Source organism: Bos indicus, chromosome 13, assembly GCF_029378745.1.
Source record: "Bos indicus isolate NIAB-ARS_2022 breed Sahiwal x Tharparkar chromosome 13, NIAB-ARS_B.indTharparkar_mat_pri_1.0, whole genome shotgun sequence".
Taxonomy (NCBI): Eukaryota; Metazoa; Chordata; class Mammalia; order Artiodactyla; family Bovidae; genus Bos; species Bos indicus.
This window is the reverse complement of record NC_091772.1, coordinates 73,919,550-73,925,458: the sequence shown is the minus strand read 5'-3', so window position 1 is coordinate 73,925,458 and position 5,909 is coordinate 73,919,550. Positions and strand designations below refer to the sequence as shown.

Sequence of the window (5,909 nt, the reverse complement as noted above, 5' to 3'; positions counted from 1 at the left end):
AAAGACTGCTAGGTGATCAGCAGTGTGTTAGCCCAGGTCCTCCTTCACAGCCTCATTCAGGGGTCTTCATATCTACATGTCAATGCTCCCCCTCTCACATTAACCCCACCTACTTCAGAAGACAGGTATGACACAGGTAATTTCCTGCAACCATTGTGGCAGCATCTCTACTGGAACACATAAGCTCTTGACCTGGCAGTGGTCCAAAGAGATATTGAGCCGGGGAAGAACATCTCCATCTGGGGCACAAACCCTGATATTCTGGATAGAAATAAAATAAAGGGAGTGAGCAGAAGGGAAGCAGAGACATAAACACATCTCTAGAGCATGACCACCCACTGCCCCTCACCTGGTTTCACCAACAGGAGATCTACCTGCCAGAGTGGACCTCAGAGGCTAGAGTGGATCCCAGGGACCTTGGAAGGTTACCTACGACCCATCTACCCCCACCACAACTCTGGACTCTTCACTGTTTTGGAACAGAGGAACTCAGTTTGAGTCTCAATTCTGCCGTTTCCTAGCTGTGTGATCTGGGGCAGCAAATTACCCTCTTCTTTACTTGTAGCGTGGTATCATGTTGCTCATATCATGAGGCTGTTCTGAATCATCAGAGACCATAGACATATATTCTTCTCCCTGCAAAGTCAAAGTCCTTTGAAATAATAATAATAATGAGTAATTATTGTAATTAACACTTAATGGCATTGACCAAAGAGTCACACAAAGACAATGGAGGGTTGCGAAAAGAGCTGGACCTGGGTGAGGTCAATCACTGAAGCGAGAGGGCTTTCAGTTATCTCTGAGGAAGAAGGAGACCTAATTGGAATTGGGGCTATGACTCCACTCTGGCACTGCCCCAGTTACTTGAGGGGGAACTTCTAGAAGATGACATTACTAGTCAATGTTATTTGTTCCTTTCTTACTACAGTCAACAGCACATCTAAAGAGCAATCAGGAGTGGAGGAATCTAATACTTCATGTGCTTCTATTTATTTTGGTATTCAATACCAGTAGCAGTGTAATCAACATGGTTTTTAAAGGTGTGCAAATCTAGGGATTTCTTAATGCAGATATCACCATCTTCTTTCATTAAAAGCATAAATAAAATCTGTGTCTCAGGGAGATGAAATGACTTGCCAAAGACCAGAAAATACAGTCAGTTGCTGAAGCTAAGCTTTTTCATTAATACCAAGTCATTTTCTTTATACTGTTATCAACTAAAAATTATTAAAAATCAGATAACATATATTTATACTACTAATATCACTATTATCATATCTGACCTTCATTAAATGGTTACTCAGGCAGTCTTGGACAAAGAATTTAGCAAATACATCTCTTTCATTCTCATCAATACTCTATGAGATTGATAGAGAAAGAGAAAAGCAACCTCTGAGTTCTAAGACCTGACCTGGTACCACAATGGCCCTTATGTTCTTCTGCTCAAGATAAACATTTACAAAGCTTCAACATCAGATAAGGTCATTCTGGGTTGGTGAAAGATTTAGACAAAAACAGGACATTGGGTAATCATGTTTTAGCCCTGAGCAAAGGAGCTACATTACACAAACTACCGATATGACCAAATACCTTCCTATCTTGAGTGACAGCTTTTCTTGAACAAGTACACCTCTAAACTCTAGCTAGTCTTCCCTTCTTAGAGTGAAAATTAAGATATCAATCAGATAACCCTAAGTGCAAGACAGCAAAAGAGACACAGATGTATAGAACAGTCTTTTGGACTCTGTGGGAGAGGGCGAGGGTGGGATGATTTGGAAGAATGCCATTGAAACATGTATATTATCATTGCGAAACAGATCACCAGTCCAAGTTCGATGCATGGGACAGGGTTCTCAGGGCTGGTGCACTGGGATGACCCTGAGGGATGGGATGGGGAAGGAGGTGGGAGGGGGGTTCAGGATGGGGACACATGTACACCCATGGCTGATTCATGTCAATGTATGGCAAAAACCACTACAATATTGCAAAGTAATTGGCCTCCAATTAAAATGAATAAACTTTTGAAAAATAAATTAAATAAAACATAAAATCAAAACAAATAAATAAATAAATGCTTTACATATTTTGCTCCAAAAAAAACAAAAGAAAAGATACCAATCAGAGAACTACCCCACGTCCTAAACACCATCCTTCCAGAGCAAAGCCATCTTCCTGATACCTTCCCCAAATTCAAATCACAGAAGCCAACATCTTATAAGTTCCTTTGAACATGGTCTTAATATGACAGCGTATTGTTTTCCAAGATGATTCCTGTTCCTTGATGCTGTGAGTAGTAAATAAATGCAGTGAGCTCAACTAGAAACAGGAGTATTTCTAGTGGTCTCTGGCTAGAAACATGAACAAGCACTAGCCTGACCCTTATTTTATACTAAAGAATGCCAGGTTCAGAGATGTTGAGAATTTGCCCAAGACTGGAAAGATATCAAAACCAGCACCAGCACGCTATGTGTTCTCCTCTATTTAAGTAATATACTTGCTTCGTCCCCTGGTAAACTTCACTCACTTGTAGTGGCATAGATAGTGTTTCCGAAGTTGCCTCCATTCTAAATCTTCCCAGAAACAGAACAGGAAAGCATCACCAAAGTCCTTCTGCTTGGGAAAGTGGGGCCCCGCCATGTTAGGAAAAGAATACAGCAGCTAAGTGCCATCTCTATGATTCCATTTCCTCCCCTGAAGGACTCTTAGCATGATTAATAGAATAATGCAAGCGAAATGCTTGCACAGAGCCTGGGACACTAAATGAGAGTTGCTCTTCTTTACCAGAACTAAAAAAACCCCTCCCCAAATGTGACATCAGAGAACAGGATTCCTTAGAAATTGGACAACTGAGCCCCAAGCCCTTTCTCCTTCTGAGAGTCCAGGAGAACAACCTGGCCTCAAGTTTGAACTGAACTTAGAAGTAAGAAATGAAGTTTTCATGTGCAAGTGTGAGCCTCCCAGATTTCTGTGTGGCTTGGGGTGACTACCAAGATGATGATGCTAAAACGGGTTTGCTTCCTATACCTGGTAGGGCACAGTCTCTGGACAGGAAAGGGGAGGTGCCCAATCCTCTGCAGAACCATGAGAAGGATCATTTCCATGGACTCTGCTGGTTTAGTTTTGTACTTGCAAACCACAGACTCCAGTCAGTTTAATTTTTAATATGTATTTATTTAAATATAAACCACAGTGTTTGAAGCTATGGAAAGGAAAATCACAGCATCATTGTGGGGTCAAGAAGCTTCTTTATCCCAAACCCTTCTCTCATTACTGACAATGAGAACTGAATGCTGGAAATTCCTCTTGGCCACCCAGAAGGAGAGCAGTGATTGTGGGCATGGGTTGAAGGTGAGGATACCGTGAGGATGGAGGTAAAAACAAAAATCCTGTGTTATACCGCAGCCTTGTACTTAACCTGCTCATGAGGAATGTGCTCCTACATTCCTTCCTTCTTTCCTCAAATAATTATAAACTGTCTCATTGGTGTCAGGAACTATGTGAAGTGCTAGGGGTACAGGGGAGACATGCTCTTGTGGTGCTGAGAGCCAGCTGGATGAGACAGAATTAGACATGTTGACCAATAGAGGAAAGGAAATAGGCAGGTTCTGCTGAGGAGGGTAGGGGAGAGAAGGACTGCGAGGAGACAGACCTGTTTCAGAAGCAGCCACAGCCCAGCCCTGCAGGGGTCTTCCTTGGATTTCAGAGTTTCAGGGACCACTCTTCACATGTCCTCTGCAAAAAGAAAGGAACTTGTTGAGTGCCATCATTGTGGCCCCAGACCTGGACACTGGTCATCTTGACAGAGCCTAAACTTTTTAAACATTGGAGAAATGTCTATTTAGTTCTTTGGCCCATTTTTTGATTGGGTCATTTATTTTTCTGGAGTTGAGCTGTAGGAGTTGCTTGTATATTTTTGAGATTAGTTGTTTGTCAGTTGCTTCATTTGCTATTACTTAAGCCAGAAAGAAAAACACCAATACAGTATACTAACGCATATATATGGAATTTAGAAAGATGGTAACAATAACCCTGTGTACGAGACAGCAAAAGAGACACTGATGTATAGAACAGTCTTATGGACTCTGTGGGAGAGGGAGAGGGAGGGGAGATTTGGGAGAATGGCATTGAAACATGTATAATATCATGTATGAAACGAGTCACCAGTCCAGGTTCGATGCACGATACTGGATGCTTGGGGCTGGTGCACTGGGACGACCCAGAGGGAGGGTATGGGGAGGGAGGAGGGTTCAGGATGGGGAACACAGGTATACGTGTGGCAGATTCATTTCGATATTTGGCAAAACTAATATAATATTGTAACGTTTAAAAATAAAATAAAATTTAAAAAAAATAAAATAAATAAATAAATAAAATAAAGAGACTTAAAACAAAAAATAAATAAATAAATAAACTTTTCAAACAATATGGAACTGTAGTGCCCATGACCCAAATGACCTACAAGAAGGATGTGAGTTTTCGAAGCCTAGGTGGGGCACTCAGGAGCACTGCAGACCTGCCCTGGAAAGTGGCTGAATCAGTGTTCCCAACTGAGAAAGAGGAGCATGTGATCAGGCTGAGATGATCACAAAGAGGCCTCTGGGGTTGACCTTCGCCATTCTCTCCCTGGAGAACCCGCTCAGTGTGGTTTCACAGGACACTGCAGCCTCTTCTGGCAGCATCGAGGAGGAAGACACTGGAGGGTGAATGGTATGTGGCCCCCTGAGCTCACCTCTCTGCCCAGCCCTTCCCCTCCTATGGTGCCCTGGCCCCTGTCTTACCGCTGGGACTCTTCCAGTGTGCAGCAGGTCTTCATGCAGTCAGGACAGCAGGACTTTAAGCAGTTGTCTATCGTGTTGAAGTTGTTTTTGTTCCCTTCACAGCCACCGTCAACAAACGGCTCGCAGCACCTGGTCTTGGCATTGTAGAAGTACCTGGCTGTCTTGTTCTTGCAGGAACCAGCTAACTTAGGCTCCAGGCAGAAGGCAGGCTGAGAATCTGCTGGAATGAGAGGAGCAATGGCTCAGTTATGAGAATGGTCATCACAGCTCCGTAGAAGGCCAACAACTAGAACCTCCAGTTTGTTTGGGATAGAGAATGTTAGGGTTGTGGGGATGGTCAAATTGAAATGCCCATTTGAAAACCTCCTTTCCTTTCTGGGACAGAATTATGAAGGTTGCTAAGCGTCACATGTTATAGAAATCATGTACAAATGTATATCTTCTCATGAAGTATTTTAAGAAAAATTGGTATAATGCCTTTGAATAGCCTTAAAACTTCAGAAGAACTTCCGAGGTGGTTCAGTGGTTAAGAATTTGCCTTCCAACAAAGGAGTCCTATCTTCAATCCCTTGTCAAGGAATTAAAGTCCCAAATGCTGCAGGCACGGAGTCGACAGGCCATAACTACTGAGTCTGGGACCCACAAATAAGAACCAGCCCACACAAACAAATACGTAAATGCTCAAAAAAGAAAAAAAAACTACAACAACAAAAAGAGGACAAAGGTAAAAATTATCCCCTATATGTCAATAATTAATGGGTCTGGATAACAGAGTTTTATAATACTATTAATATTTTCTTTGCTTACTGCTGCTAAGCCGCTGCTAAGTCGCTTCAGTCGTGTCCGACTCTGTGCAACCCCATAGACGGCAGCCCACCAGGCTCCCCTGTCCCTGGGATTCTCCAGGCAAGAACACTGAAGTGGGTTGCCATTTCCTTCTCCAGTGCATGAAAGTGAACAGTGAAAGTGAAGTCGCTCTGTCGTGTCTGACTCTTAGCGACCCCATGGACTGCAGCCTACCAGGCTCCTCCATCCATGGGATTTTCCAAGCAAGAGCACTGGAGTGGGGTGCCATTGCCTTTTCTTTGCTTAAGTGTGCAGTAAAAAACTTTTCACCATTAATAACAATGG

General features: G+C 42.8%; 1 long non-coding RNA gene across 1 annotated transcript; it reads right to left on the bottom strand.

Annotated features, from left to right (window-relative positions):
* Window positions 1–454: 454 nt before the first annotated feature.
* LOC139186599 (uncharacterized) lies at window positions 455–4,993 on the bottom strand. The gene is made up of 3 exons (XR_011570239.1): window positions 4,779–4,993; window positions 3,650–3,732; window positions 455–636 (listed from the first exon to the last, which is right to left on the bottom strand). It is a non-coding gene; the product is annotated as an uncharacterized lncRNA (long non-coding RNA).
* Between the last annotated feature and the right edge of the window lie 916 nt (window positions 4,994–5,909).